This window comes from Amblyomma maculatum, chromosome 11 (assembly GCF_055883805.1).
Source record: "Amblyomma maculatum isolate TAMU_Amacu chromosome 11, ASM5588380v1, whole genome shotgun sequence".
NCBI lineage: Eukaryota > Metazoa > Arthropoda > Arachnida > Ixodida > Ixodidae > Amblyomma > Amblyomma maculatum.
Genome location: NC_139354.1, coordinates 93,900,124 through 93,916,471, shown reverse-complemented (window position 1 = coordinate 93,916,471; position 16,348 = coordinate 93,900,124).

Below are 16,348 nucleotides of genomic sequence, written 5' to 3'. Positions count from 1 at the left end.
CATATTGTTCACTTTCTTTCTTTCCCTTTACACTGCCCCCTTCCTCCTTTCCCATACGGCGCGGTTCAGGTTTTCACAGAAACAAGTGTGACAGATACTGCCCCTTTCCCTTCATACGAACCGATTATTATTATTGTTCACAGTACGATGCAAAGTGAAAAGAACGAAAGAAGAACCGTTGTGGAGCCTACGAAGTAATTTCAACCATCTGAGCATCTTTACCGTGCACTGGCATCGCACAGAACCGTCTCCATCGAGATTATGACAATGCCATTGCATTATATTCTCTCCCATCAGCAAACGTCACGACCAGCGGATGAGATATAAAATGTCAGCCAACGAGTCTGCGTGTACGGGCTTTGGTAAAGTGGCAAGAGGGCACCACGTGACTCGACTCAAGACCGCACTCGCGCTTTCATTTGCTGGTACTTTATCGCCATTCACCTGTCGTGACGTAAGCTGCTGGCGTGTGTAGGCCTTACAGAACGCGGACGCATATACGTTTCGCCTCCATCGAAACGCAGCTCTCGAAGGTTGGGATCGATCCCGGGTACAACGGCAGACTAGTATGGCATCATAATCACTGCGATAACGCGATGCGGCAATCCTCAAAGCAACTCATTTTTGTTTCGGGGAAGGTATATTTGGCCGACTTTAAACCTCAATGGCAAACGGCTAAGCGAAGGGATGCAGAACAGACATGGTAGTTTTTAATTATTTAAATTAAATTACTGCAATTTGCGTTATTTGTCGACAATTTGTGATGAAATAAATTACTTTCTTGCAGCGGTGCAGCGGTGGCGTAGCGGTAGAACATCCGCCTCGCATGCAAGAGGACCGGGGTTCAAATCCCGGTGCCGCGCAATTCTCCACCGGATGAATAAAAAAAAAAGAAAACATCCGCGTGTCGATGGAATTGCATACACAGGTTTGGGGTGCGACCTGATGCCAGTGAACACCTCCGGCAACGCACTCCCTCACCAGAACAGGAGTTGGCCACCCTGGTGCAGTAATTGGCCACAACCTCCTATGATAAGCTCCATAAAACCCCGGCCCTCAGTCACCAGCGGCTGCGGAACAACTGACCACGGCGGCGGTCAGACCTGTGACGCAGCAGGGGGTGCTAAGAAAGTCTGGCTCCGCTGGACAGGCCGCCATTGGAAACTGACCCTGGCAACGTTTAATGCTAGAACCCTAGCTAGTGAAGCTAGTTTAGCAGTGCTGTTAGAGGAACTAGAGGGCATGAAATGGGATGTCATAGGTCTTAGTGAGGTTAGGAGGCCGAATGAGCCATATACTGTACTGAAGGATGGGCATGTACTGTGTTATCGAGGTTTACCGGAGAGGCGACAACTAGGTGTAGGTTTCATTGTCAATAAGTATATAGCGGGTAATATAGATGAATTCTATAGTATTAATGAGAGGGTTGCAGGCATCGTAATTAGGCTTAATAAGCGGTATAAATTGAAGGTTGTACAGGCCTATGCACCTACATGTAGTTATGATGACCAGGCAGTTGAAAGCTTCTATGAAGATGTAGAATAGGCAATGCGAAAAGTAAAAACGCAGTATACTGTACTAATGGGCGACTTCAATGCCAAGGTAGGGAAAAAACAGGCAGGAGACAAGGCAGTAGGTGACTATGGCATTGGTTCTAGGAATAGCAGGGGGAGTTACTAGTTGAGTTTGCAGAGCACAATAACTTACGATTCATGAATACCTTCTTCAGCAAACGGAAGAACCGGAAATGGACATGGAAAAGTCCTAACGGAGAGACTAAAAATGAAATCGACTTCATAATGTGTTCAACCCCCGCCATTGTGCAGGATGTAGAGGTAATCGGGAAAGTGCGATGCAGTGACCACAGGATGGTGAAGTCCCGAATTAGCCTAAATCTGAAGAAGGAACGCAATATATTAGTAAGAAAGAAACCCACCAACGAATTAGCGGTGAGGGGGAGGGCAGAAGAGTTCAGGATCTCGCTACAGAATAGGTATTCAGCTCTAACTGAGGATGGCGACATTACCCTAGAGGCAAGGAACAATAATTTCAGAAATATCATTACTGAGTGCGCGGTAGAAGTAGGCGGTAGGATAGTTAGAGAGGATACCGGTAAGCTGTCTAAGGAGACGAAAGATTTGATTAAGGAACGCCAGAGTATAAAAGCTTCCAATCCAACAGACCAGATCGAATTGGCCGAGATATCAAAGCTAATCAATAAGCACAAGGTGGCCGATATAAGGAAGTATAACATGAACAAAATTGAGCATGCTGTAAAAAACGGGGGAAGCCTTAAAGCGGTAAAGAAGAAATTGGGCATAGGCAAAAACCAGATGTATGCGATAAGGGACAAGGCGGGCAACGTCATCACTATATGGACAAGATAGTCAAAGTAGCCGAGGAGTTCTATACAGATCTCTACAGTAGCCAAAGTAGTCACGACCGTAATGAGATTGGCGGTAGGGAAAAACAGTCAGACGTTCCACCAGTGACGAAGGACGAGGTCAAGAAAGCATTAGAAACTATGAAAAGGGGGAAATCAGCTGGAGAGGATCAGATAACTACAGATTTGCTGAAGGACGGGGGGATATCGTGCTAGAAAAACTGGCGACCCTGTATACGCAGTGCCTGGTGTCATCGACGGTACTGGAACCATGGAAGAATGCAAACATCCCAAGCAGCATTGGCCGACTGCCGACCTATGGCCGGTCATCGGCAGCTGGTCGGCAGCCGACCTGCCGGCATTCGGGGCTCGGTCGAATGACTGCCCATGGTTGGCCATGTCCCAGGTAGGGCGGAAGTCGGCCATCAAGCAAGGCCCAAGCTCGAGCACCCGACTGAACGCCGACCAATTTGGCCATGGTAGCTCGGCCATTGGACGGCCCATGGTCGGCCATGTACTACGTTGGGCAGAAGTCGGCCAGCAACCATGGCCCGAGCTTGTAACCCCAACTGAATGCCGACCTATTTGGCAACGGTTGCTCGGGCATTTGGCAGCCCACGCTCGGCCGCGTGCCATGTGGGCCAGGAAGCCGGCTAGCACTCCCGACCCAATATGCTTGTAGGGACGCCGATTACATCCCTGGATCTACTTAACCTCTAGTGCAAATCCAGTTGTTAGTGAGAACGCGCATACAAAACGAAACCATGTTGTCATAGCACGATTATGTGACATTAAATTATGATTAGAAGGTAGTTTTTTCATTGCCGAGAAAGAAAACGTTGCCGCAAGTTGATCGAACAAATGACCGTTTTCTCAGCCGTTTTTTTGTCCTTGTGCTTTTGCATTATCCATAAGGAACTACGCGCAGCATCGTCTGTTTACCTGGGGAAAGGAACGAATACTATGTGTGTACTTTCTAGACGCAATCCCTGGAAAATGAAAGGCCGGAAGACTCGAGTTTGCCATTTTAGTTTTGGGCATTCACACGGTGGTAAAAAAAAGAAAAAAAAATGGCAGTTTTTCGCGCAGACTGCGAGCATGACAAGCCCCGGTACATTTATATGGCGCGCAACATATATATCGGCAATAAAGAACAAATTAGTTTGTTCCGCCTATTAGTTTAAAGTCCGATCATTCTAACCGCGCTAGGCGGTGGAAAAGAAAGAAAAAAATAGTATGTTTCCACATAAGAAAAAAAAGATTGCCGGTCGACATTTCATATTAATTTCCAAACTTTATATAACATTGTCAGATAAATGGAAAGAAGAGATCTGCAATTGGTTTTGCTGCCAACATTTTTCCGGCCACACGAAATTAATAATGAAGAGGCGGAGTTTCGCGCTTATCTTCTCTGCTCTTTTGGACAACTTTGGTTTTGAATTACGCAAAATATGTTACAGTTAATTGAAGATTATCGGACTAAATATATGCATGTTTTTATTTGTATTCAGTTATTTTTCGCTTTTCAAGGTGGTGTAGATGTTTTTATAAATTTTCACAAAATCAGCCGAAAAAACGAAACTTTTCTACTTTGCAGACCGAATTATTTCAAAAAAGGTTTATGGCAGAGCAGCAAAAAATCCACACTATGTTCTCAGCATAGTTATGTATTAAACAGCTAAAGCTTATATTTATATAACTTTTCAATACACAGATACGATCGCGCTAATTTAAAGAAAACAGCGAACATTGAACATTTCTTAGGAAAGTAAAAATAGTTTAAACGTTGTTTAAACTTTTACTACGTATTCTCCACTATACCCCAGCTTTCGAAATCATTAAAACACCTTACATAATTTTGTTGCGCAAGTAATTACGGCCACTTCAATAAGGCCCTGGTGCAAGGCGTAGCGCACCACGCATATCTGAAGATTCTATGGCATTTGTGAATCACCCACCACCTCATCGAGATGATGCTTCCTGAGGAGGGGGGCAAATGACACATAGAAGGCGAAGCAAAAGATGACATATGAGATGACAAGCGCGAGCCTGGAAGAGAAAGAAGCTTGAACGCAAGACTCGCTCTGGTCGACCATCCAAACCATCTATCGCTAGGCCCTCCTTGGCGTACTACCGAGACGTGACAATATTATTGTAACAGGGAGAAATATATTTACAAAAGAGGAATAAAGATAAATACAATAAGAGACAGCCAAGGAGCTAGGCAATGAGGGCCCCCCGATCGACGCACTTTTTTCTTAATCTTACGCAAACGAGCGCGCCACTTCGTCTTCATCATTCTCATCATCATCCAGTAACGTTTTGTCTCGACATTGCAAACTAGCTGTGACAGACACAGCAAAGAATGGTTCGAAGTCGGGGCAATTGCACAGTGCAGCACAACAGCAGCGGAACAGCGCACGCGTGCGAGTCACGGCAGCAGCGTCGCCGTCTTTGTCAAAGCGATCGCGCTTCTTGTTCGGGCGCTACAATATGCATTTATTTGCTGTCACGAAGAAACGCAACGTAAAAACACGCGTAACGGAATCCATAAAAGTAATATGACAACAGTTCAAATCCTGAAACGCGAAAAGGAGGAAAAATGCAAACTCGACTAAATAAGCGAATAAGCATCAATATCTATCTATTACAGGCAGTAATAGCGAGATTATATATCTAGACAAAAAAAAACGAAAAAAAAACGCACTCGGAGAGAGAACATAAAGGGACTACGGCGAAAGCGAAGGGTTCGGCGATTGTCGACATCGTGCGAGCTCGAAAGCGGCGCGCCCAGTACGATGAAACGCGCTCCTCGGCGCCTGTAATTTGGCCTCAACGCGCCCGCAGAGTAAACATCCACCCTCTTCCTCCGCCTGTTTCCCACCGACCGTGCTGGCGCGTCTCACATGCGCTGTTGGCTTGCGCACGCTCTGCGCAGACTACCGGTGAACAGCAGGGAGGCGAGAGAGGCTGATAGAGGCAAGAACCTCCTTCGGTTTCACGTTCCAGCTTTAGTTCCCAGCATTAAACCAACACGTACAGCTTCGAGCAAACCGCTACGATTGCTTTTTTTTTTTATTTTATACAAAACAATGTGCCAGACAAAATTGTTTGGGCAAGATGGCAAGTACATTTAGGAGAGTACGTTAAACACAAATAACCGCTTCACCGTCAGAGGACGTGCAGACTTTTCAAAGCGCGTGGCCTCTCCACTTTTTCTCGCAGGTGTGCTTACCTCGCTAACACACGTCTCAAAAGGAAGGTCGTTTTTGTCGGCCTGTGGCCACAAAAGTTTCGTAAATTGCCTCTGCTGAACTGTTTTTAATGCCTATGCTCAGTTGGTCCGTCGCTTCCAGAGTGAGGCCTATTGAGCCTTAGGAAGAACGGCGAGAAATTCCGCCTATGAATGCGCGCTATCGCTTTCGGGACCCATGATAAGTAGAAGATTCGCCCACAATCCACAAGGATTCCGCAAAATGTCTACAAAATTGATATCCGAATCTGAAGCGTATAAGGCGTGATGGCTCAGTGGTTACGCTCGAGTTCTGAATACAAGTGCGAAGGTACTTGTATTCATCCAAGGAGCCAGACAATGAGTTCGACGCACTTATTTCTTTTTTTATTCTTCCACAAACGAGCGCGCCACTTCGTCCTCATCATCTTCTGTCATTTTTTGTCTCGACGTTGCAAACTAGCTGTGACAGACACAGCAATGAATGAATCGGAGTCAGCTTTGTATGCGTAGAGTTCCTGATGCGCTGTGGCATAGGGCAGCCCACAGACGTTTTTCGCAATCACCTTCACCATTATTACAATGAAAATTTCTGAGGAGAATAAAAAAAAACCGTTTATGATATCTTTTTAAACTTTGTTCACGTATTCTTCTCTACATCAATTTGCAATGTCAATAAAAACACATTGCACAATATTGGTGCACTAGTAGTTACGACCAGTCCAATAAGACCCTTAAACAGGAATTTGCAATTACTGTAGGTCTGACTTCTTGGCCACTAAGCGAATAAAATGCAAGCAGGATTGGATTTCAGGTTCTAAAAATATGTCCAACAGTAGAAAAAAGATGTCGACGGAAATGAGGACAGTAATGATGAGATGTTGAGATGACCGGAGCGGCCATGAGCGCGTGGGTGTGCACACCCTAGACGTTCGTTTTAAGAGGCGGTGAGTGAGAGCTCGTTTTTGCGTCTTCAGACCGACAGACTTCGATACATATATTATTGTGAAGCTACCCAAAACTAATAAAAGATACTTCCTTGTAGCAGTTCAACGCATCGGCACTAGAGCTTCGCTATTCTATCCGCCTGTTTTTCGCACCGCAACCGGACGCCAATAACACGGAGTGAAGTTAATGAGATGCGACCACTGTCGGGAAGCCCGCTTCACCAGCGCGGGCGACAGCCTCTGCCGCATGAGAAACTGCTGCGCCAGATGCGATCGGTGGAAACATAACTGGTGCTGCAGTGGCAAAGCAAGGTATCAAATGCTAAAAAAAAAAAAAAAAGCAATTGGTAACCGGATGCTCGTGCCTCTCTCAGATGACGGCATCCAGACGGCCTGAAGTGGGCCTTTTGCCGCGCGTTCGATCTGCTGATCACACTTCATGCAGGCACGCTAGCCAGGACTGCATGGAAGAAACTGTACAGGAATGAAAATAATGTGCGCTGTCGAGTCATTCGAAAAAAACGGATGCAGCCCAGAAACACTGTGTTTTACTGAGGCAGTTTTCCATGCCCTTCACATTTTTTTCATTCTACTAAAATGATTTGGAATACGTTGCTTGCTATCGTCTCCTTCTGTAATTCGCGTTAAGGTGAAGGTGATTGCGAAAAACGTCTGTGTGGTGCCTGATGCCACAGCGCATCAGGAATTCGACGCGTACAAAACTGATTCTGAATCATTCATTGCTGTGTCTGTCACCGTCAATTTGCGAAGTCGAGACAAACAATAACCGAAGAAATACTTTTATAGCTGGAGAATGATGAGGATGAAGCGGCGCGCTCGTTTGTGGAAGATTAAGAAAAAGAAGTGCGTCGAACTGGGGGCCCTCATTGCCTGGCTCCTTGGCTGTTTCTCAATGCATATATCTTTAATCCTCTTTTATAAATGTATTTCACCCCGTTACAATAATATGCCAAAATTTAAAAACCTTGAACGATTCACAAATTCCGGAGAACTTCAGATCTGCGCGGTGCGCTATAATTGGACAAAGGCCTTATCAAAGTGGCCATAATTACTAGCGCAACAAAATTATGCGCGGTGTTTTTAATGATTTTGAAAGCTGAGGTAGTGTAGAATAGGCGGAAGAAGTTTAAACAGTGTTAAAACAGTTTTTTTTTATTTTACTAAGAAATTTTCAATGTTCGCTGTTTTCTGTAAATTAGCGCGATCGTATCTGTATTCAAATGTCACAAAAATATAAGCTTTACCTGTTTGCAGATAACTATGCTGAGAACATAGTGTGGAATTATTGCTGCTCTACCATGAACCATTTCTGAAACAAAGGCCTGCAATTTAGGAAAATTTCGTTTCTTGGGCCGATCTTGAGATTTTTATAAAAACATCTACTCTTACCCGAATAGCGAAAATTAACTGAATACAAATAAAAACATGTATATATTCAGTTAGATCATTTTCAGCTAGCTAACTTGAACATAGTTTGTGTAATCTATAACTAAATTTGGCCAGAACAGCAGAGAAGCTCGGAACTCCGCCTCTTCGATATTATTAATCAGTCATGATGCAACAATATATAATATTTTGAAGTAAATATAAAAGGTCGAACGACCGTCTTTTGTTCGATCATAGGTGGAAGCGGGAGGGGAAAGATGACGTGCGCATTTGTCGATGCACCAACTGTATAGATTTACGCAACGTTGTGGATGGTAGATGGGGAGGCTTTCTATTTTTTTTAGAAAATGTTATGTCCGCGGTTGGCTTGAAGAAACAATGCCTTTGCGAACAGAAAAAAAACTATTTATTAGACCTCGACTCGAGCGGTGCGCGCTGGCGGCCGCTCATCGGCGCGGTCCAATCTCTGGGCACGGCTGGCCGATGCAGACAGGAGAGGGCTGGGGTAAAGGAGGAATGGAACGTCGAGAAGGTCGTTGGTCCTTCGTTCCCACGCGCAGCCCTTGCGAACACAACACCGCGGCGGGAATCGACGCGCACTGGTTGAGCAGTTCATTGTTCCACCTCGTCTACGAATCCCCCGCTGCGCGGCTGTGCGGCCTCCTCCCGAAGCGTCCATTTCAGAGCTTGATGAAGACGCTACAAGACTTGTGACTGTTTCTTATACCTTTCTTTAATTGCTTCCCTCGTTAATTTTCTTATTCATTGTGCTGTGTATATTTTTTTTTCTTGCGCCTATATACGTTACATGCGCTCCGGTTTGTGCTTGCTACATATCTGTGAATAGTAGAGCTGTGAAATGTCGCCGGAGTACGGATTACAGCAACGGCGGGAAACTATCGGCATTCTCGGACTCAGTGAAAGCCGTCATCTTAGACCGTGAGTATATATCTTTGCAGCATGCCATTGCTTCATAATTGGTTCTATATAATCTCCTACCAGTCCCAAATGTTCTCTTTCCGTATTCTCCTCGAAATAACTGCGCGAAGCATGACTTCAAGAACTAAGCGAATTTTCGTCCGGGTTACATGCAAGCAAGTGCGTGGACTTATTTACTGGCTGCGATATGAACATTTGCGCCGAAAATAGAGAAGCCGTGCATAACAGGTGTGTGTGCCAGCAACGCGCGACAGAACACTACCGGCAGCCATTTGCGCAGTGTTTTGACTGCACAGCGCGCCGCAATCAATTAGTAACCGAATACTACGCGCTCAGCTTTGTACATATATTTTGGACAGCGTCTTTTCTGCGCGCAGGAAGCCATGTTCGCTCAGTTTTTGGATTTTGTTAGGAGTTAGGGCAGTTTTTTGTTTTCAAATGTACTGACGATGCTTTGAAAACTGTCCGTGCGGTCTGTGCAAGCGAATTTTACAGTGGGGCAGACGTTATGTGCGTGATGCCGCTTGATGATTAGGCTATACTTTAGTAATAATGAACCCCCACTTTTATAATGGTTAATATCATATTGAGGATTTGAAAGCCGTGAACAGCGCAAGTGAGCCCCTTTTCAAAATTTTCTTAATCGACGACCCCCTTCTGAGAACGCACCTTCAGGTGAGGGCACGCTGTCAAGAAGCGGCGACAATAGGAGAGCGGTTTCGCAGACGCGCTTCGAAGGCTGAGGAAAATAACAAAACAAGCAAAAAGGCGCATCAGCAGTGTGTGCACTGCGCCCCTGTCACTGGAAAGTAAACAACGTGCATGTGGGACACATTGTACAAAAAATTGACGGCCGGTATGAGGCGACCATGCATATCGTCGGCGATATATAGCTCGCGAAGGGCTCGATCACGGCGCGCACTTTAAATGGGACAGGACGTCAGATCCGCCTGTTCGGCAATTATAGCTCTTTGTGCCTCACGTACTGTATGCATGAAGTGCACGTCATAGCCATCGTACAAAAATTTTAAACCGAAGCAGCGACCCACGTATTCTAATTGTATAGGAAATCATTTGGGAGTAGAAAAGAGCAACTTAATAAGATGTGCATGGTTCTTTAATGAACAATATGTATAAATGGACAGTTGAATAGTTACAGTAATGGAGTATTGTGCTAATTCTTTACGGCCGTGACCGCTATAAATATTACTCATAGTGCTCTTAGCTTTAAGCTCTGGCATTGACAACCCCATCCCAAGAACCGACTAGTAGTGACAGGTTGCTTACAGCTGTTGATGAAAAGGTAGGTCTTCATGCTATTATTGCAAGCATATTTGCTCCTTTTTGTACCTTTGTTTATTACAAGCAAAACTTAATTTTGTTCCCTATTTCTAGGGACGCTGCACCTCTTACAACACCCACTGTTCAGTCGCTTTCATTCAAGGCACAAAAAGGAGGAAATGAACATGCACTCATAGGATAGCCTGTCTTACCGTTAACAGCTGCAAATAACACGCCGCAGCAACCTTGGATGAGGTTTTCAATGGGGTTACCTGAGATGCCTAGCAATTTCTGCAATATTTATACCAACCGCTGCAGTGAAACAAAAAAGGTAACACTGCATCACTGTAACTGCTGCATGCACCTTTAAATGTGCCATAATTTTATTGCCTATTCTTATAGACGCAGGACTTCTTGCTATTGACTTTGTTCAGTAAGCAACCGTTTTTCATTGCTTCAATTTCTATCTCTCCATCACTTTATTATTGCTCCGGGTGTGATCATTTGATTTTATTGTTCAAATAATATTGTTTTATCATGTGTGAATGATTTAGCCTACACATACATGCTTTCATTTTTTTAGATGCGCATCGGAATGTTTTCTACGTAGAAATGGATCGATTGAGTTGTATCACTGGTGCGAAAACCGACAGTTTGGCACCCCCAGAAGATCTGTGTCCTGTGGTTGGAAGGGGAATAAAGAAGAGGATAATCAGCGCAAAAGCCTGCCTAACAAAAGGTAGCACTGCATCACTGTAACTGCTGCATGCACCTTTAAATGTGCCTTATTTTTATTGCCTATTCTTATAGACGGTGGACCTCTTGCTATTGGCTTTTTGCAGTAAGCAACCGCCTTTCATTGCTTCAATTCCTATCTCTCCACCACTTTCTTGTTGCTTCGAGTGTGATCATTTGATTTTATTGTTCAAATCATAATATTTTCTCACGGGTGAATGATTTCGCCTAAACATACATGCTTTCATTTTTTTAGGTGCGCATCGAGAGTGTTTTCTACGTAGAAATGGTTCGATTAAGTTGTATCACTGGTGCGAAAACCAACAGTTCGGTACCCCCAAAAGATCTGTGTCCTGTGGGTGGCAAGGGTATATAGAAGAGGATAATCAGTGGAAAAGCCTGCCTAAAAGCTTACAAAGATGACGCAAAAGCGGAATGCTGATCAGGGTGAGTGTCTGATTAGTTCTGTTATCCCACTTCACTTGCTAGGTGATGTGACTATATATGAAGCACCTTAGTATATTTTGTGGTATACTCGCTGAAAATTGTGTAGACATTAAATTTTTCCTCGTTCAATTATTTTCAGTAACGTACGAATTGGAATAAAGCGAAGTCATCCACGCATCTAATGCCCATATACATTAGATGCGTGAATGAGTTCATTAATTGTGTTCCTATGTGAACACTATAGTTTGTCGAATATATTAATATGGTAAAAGTCGACTTTTTTTACTGTTAACCGGAGTAATACATATGCTCCGTATCATAGCCTTATTTGCCTATAGTTTGTGACTGCTCTTTCTTAAATTGTATTCTGCAGAGTACACGTGTGTCATCCCGCCTATTTAACTCGCGAACAATTTGCAATCGAATTCCTTTTGTGATGTTGTTTCAGCTACAAATAACGAATGACAGTTGTGACAATATAGGTAGCTTTAGGTACAACGTGTAACGCGGAAATCTTTAATATATATGATGATATTTTTATTCACCGCATTGCCTGAACCAGCCTGTTTGAAGAGACGAAATGAAAACAAATATGGATGTCTTTGGACAGGAACAGTAATCGCGGAGTCATGACCATTTTGTTTTAATTAAATTTCCCTATGTCGTGGGGTAATCTCTCGACAGAAAGGAAAAACCCTTAGGTTTGCAAGATGCGGCGTAGTTTTCTCAGAGAAAAAAAAAAAAAAACGCCTATCACTTAAGCTGGAAAACCCCGTTTTTGTCATTTCAAAATGTTGCACGTTTGGAGGCCTGCTGCTTTCGCACTAAAATTTTGTCATCCATTGTTTTTTACTCACCACATCAACATAACTTTTATTTGTATAAGAAGTATTGAAAGCTTGTTTCATTGATGCAGTTGATTTAGTAAAATATTGCAAACTTTGCTTCAAGCGCAACGCGCTACAAAAATGTTTATTTTCAACCTTACATACTGGCGTGATGCGTTACGTTGTTTGCACTAAAATATTCTGTCTTTATTACGCAGGTTATATTGTTAATTTAAGGCAGAATCTGGAGATCTAAGCTGCTATGTGTGTTCTCTGTAACGCTGGAAAGCAATTTGCTTATGATTGCATTATAAAAAATTACACATTTAAAAACCATCTTCAAAAATATAGTATTGTTAGTTATGGTCAAAGCTGAGAAATGGAATAATATATTAATAGACTAGATTGAATACTACTGCACCTAGAAATAAAAAGAATGAGACAGAGAAAAAGTGCAGCCTTCACTTGCGTTCTGCCATTAAATTGACAGAAATAGCGAATTAATACAATTTTAAGCTAGATTATGTCCTTGCTGACAAGCAGAAAAAGGCTTTATTAGCGCTGACAAGGCTTTAAATTTTACTTACAGTAAAATGTAACTAAATTCAGCAAATACTAAATTGAAGTTTTGATGCCTACTCTATAAGGGGGAGTCATATAAGCAAATCTATAGATTAAAAACAGGCATTTTTATATTTCTAATTTTACATTTTGCAGAATTCAATATATTTACTGACTCATATTAATAAAGTACTTTGCATTGTTTTCAAAGATTTCGATAAAAATCGATGTTGCGGCATTTTCTTCAGTCCTAATCAGTTTTCCTTATTTTACCATTCTTTTTTTTAATTTTGGCCAATTTAAATATTATATGTAGAAAAAAACAAACCTAGAGCTTCAAGTTTTTCCAGAAATAAAGAATGGAACCTAGATAATGCAGAGAAATAGTTTCAGTGCCAGGATAATATTGGATCTTGCAAGAATGCAGGCTGAATTTGGCCATTATCAGGACAAGCACTTGGTTTAATATTTAATGTTATATTTTTAAACAATATAACGCAACACTTTTTAGTCCGCGATATTGTTGAGGTACTGAATATTCTTGAGAGGAATTTGAAGATCGAAGATCTTTTTTTTAATCGCAGCAAATTTACCCTTTACTGCTGTTTTCGAATTTTGGGCAATTTTGATGCGTTGTGTAGAACACACCTAGCGGTCTGGAGCTCCAAATATTGCCTGGAATTAAGAACATGCGTTAGAAAGTGGAAACATATTTAGTGCAACCGACCTAATGCATCACATTCCAGTATACAAGGTTAAAAATGCATATTTATACAGCGCATCGCTCCTGAACCAAAGTTTGCGATTTTTTAATAACTCAACTGCAAAACCAAAACGGGTTCCTAATACTGTTTGTAAATGTAAAACCTGCATATATTTAGGGAGTAAAAAATAGTAGATGACAAAATCATGGTATCCAAATTTGCAACATTTTGAAATGGCAAAAGCAGCGTTTTCTACCTCTAAAGATATACCGTAATATTTTTTTTTGTTTTCGAAGAAACCACGCCGTATCTTGCAAAACTAAGGTTAATTCCTTTGTGTCTAGATATTTGCCCACCAAATATAAAAATTTCATTTGAAACGAAAGACGGTCATGGGACCTCTATTATGTTTCTTATTAAGGCACCCATATACGCTGTGAGAAAGCCACCATCAAGGGCTTATTTTTAAAATTACATATTTCGAACGGTTGGGCCATCTAAGAAAATTTGAAAGCTAGGCACACCTTCGGTGTCGCCAGCCCTCACTTTCTGTTACAGCTGCACTTGCGAAGCTGAATTAATACGTTGAGTACTTTATTTTAGCCACGAATATCGGGGTCAATTTTAAAGAAAGACCGCAGTGACGCGATTCTCGTAATATTTGTAAGTGAAATCTCTAAAGCTTACAAATATATCTATATGTATGATCTCATGCAGGTTTTATTCAAGTTACATTACACCTGCTGTGCTTGATAGCTTGAGCCAAGGGTTAGAAATAAACCATTAGAAACAGGCGATGGAAACCGATGACGCATTGCCGGCAGCCTCTTAGGACAGCACAGTAAAGTTTTATTTTGTACGTAGGGAAGTGAGGTTATTCGCTCTAAGTACTAAATATTCACTTTAGACAATAAATACGACTTACAGAGTCGGTGAGCACGTTCGGAAACCTCTGTTTCGATATTTGCGATTAGAAACCTCATGTGTACCTTTTTTTTTCTATCTGCAGTATTATGTAGATACCGGTTATGTAGATACCGAAACCGTTACCAGCCCATTCGCACACCTCAATTGTGCTGCTCTCAACATGCTTTTGAGCGGACTAAACAACCTGCCGCTATGATGGCTGGTCCCATGCATGAGTAAGGGTGATATGCTGGCGATGGTTGCCTCGCGTCAGCCATTTGGCGCACATGAAGACGCGAGTTACACTGAGCGCGCTGAACTTTGCAGTGCGGATAATGACTACAAAGCGGTAAGGATACAAATGAGTGGAACATTATTTTTCAGCTGCAAAGTACAAATACGGTCTTGTTGAACGGTTGGGCTGGCGCGGACAAAGGAACCATAGGCAACTTATAGGTCTAACGCTACACAGGGCTGTCGAGCCAAGCCAAGGCCTCAATTGTATTGTCCGGCAATCTGATTTTTGTATTTTCGGTGTTTCCTATTGTATCTGGGGGACGAAATGCAGACGTGATGGTTCTTTATCGCTAATAATGAAACGTGGTTTGTGCCGGTACTCTTCAAAGTATCAACACCATTTATTATGTAAGTCATTAATCAGTAATTTAGGTAAATAATGTCAATTAAGGATTCCAAACAAAACCTTTTCTGTGGCGCTCAAGGTAGCTTCCAGCAATATGTATCTGGTTTCCTTCCCCTGCCTCGAAAATGTCTTTTTTATCCCTTGGATCAAATTTGCTTGGACAAGCAGTATATGTGTAAAAATGGTGCACCTCATATTTCAAATGACTTCAGATATCATCGCATGACTACATCACTAGTGATACCACTGAAGGTCCTAATAATTGCTTGAGTGACAGCCTTTTATCATTTTAACAGGCTAGGAAGCTCATATGAATACGGAATGAAGGCTAATATTTTCTTTCGTATATTTTCTAGGATGCCTGAGGAGAGGCAGCGTGTACCTGAGTGACGTCCTCTCCAGGAAGACCGCGGCAACAATCAAGCGATGGCTCGTGACAGTGAAGTAATAGGACGGCGGGCACAACGAGCAGGGAAACGTGACATCTTCAACTCAGTATAGAAGCTGAAAGCCAGAATAAATTGATGTGAAGCCTCACAAACTTAGCTGAAAGTGCCATTTTTTATTAGCAGGGCTTTGAGCATGTTTCGAATATTTAAGAAAAAAACAATAAAAAGTGCTGTTTAAACCTACATTTGCCGATGCTCAGGCTTTTTTGAGCTACATACGTATGGGTTGCTTTCACCTGCCCGGAGAACACCATTACTGATGCCACAAAGTTAGAGCCCGCTTGGAGGAGAAGTTGCGCATCTCAAAATACTGCCGCAGCGCTAATTTTCCATGCACAATTGAACTGCAGACGTTTTAAAGGGTACACCATAGGCCATGGATGAGTAGACCACTAATTATACATGGATAAACCACCGGCCAGCGAGTACCGCCGAAGTGGTTGGGCCATGTGTGGGTAAGCCATGGCCCATGCATGACCCTAGCGCGGCAGTAGGCTGGTCAAGTCGGCAAGCCATGGCCCAAGCATGACCCTAGCGCGGCAATAGGCTGGCCAAGTCGGCCGTACTCGTCGGCCCGAGGTCGATTGCCGATGATCGGCCGTTCTTAGGCCATTGTCAATCCCCGACCTCGGGCTGAGGTAGGTGGCCTAGGTCGGCCCGGTGAGTTTCAGTCGGCCATATTGGCAAGGGCCGAGTGCGGGCCGACCATAGGCTTGCCGCTTGGGATTATCCTCATTCACAAGAAAGGGGACTCTAAGGACCTTAAAAAGTACAGACCAATCAGCTTACTGTCTGTTACGTATAAGGTATTTACTAAGGTAATCACTAATAGAATCAGGACAACCTTAGACTGCAATCAAGCAAAGGATCAAGCAGGGTTTCGGAAA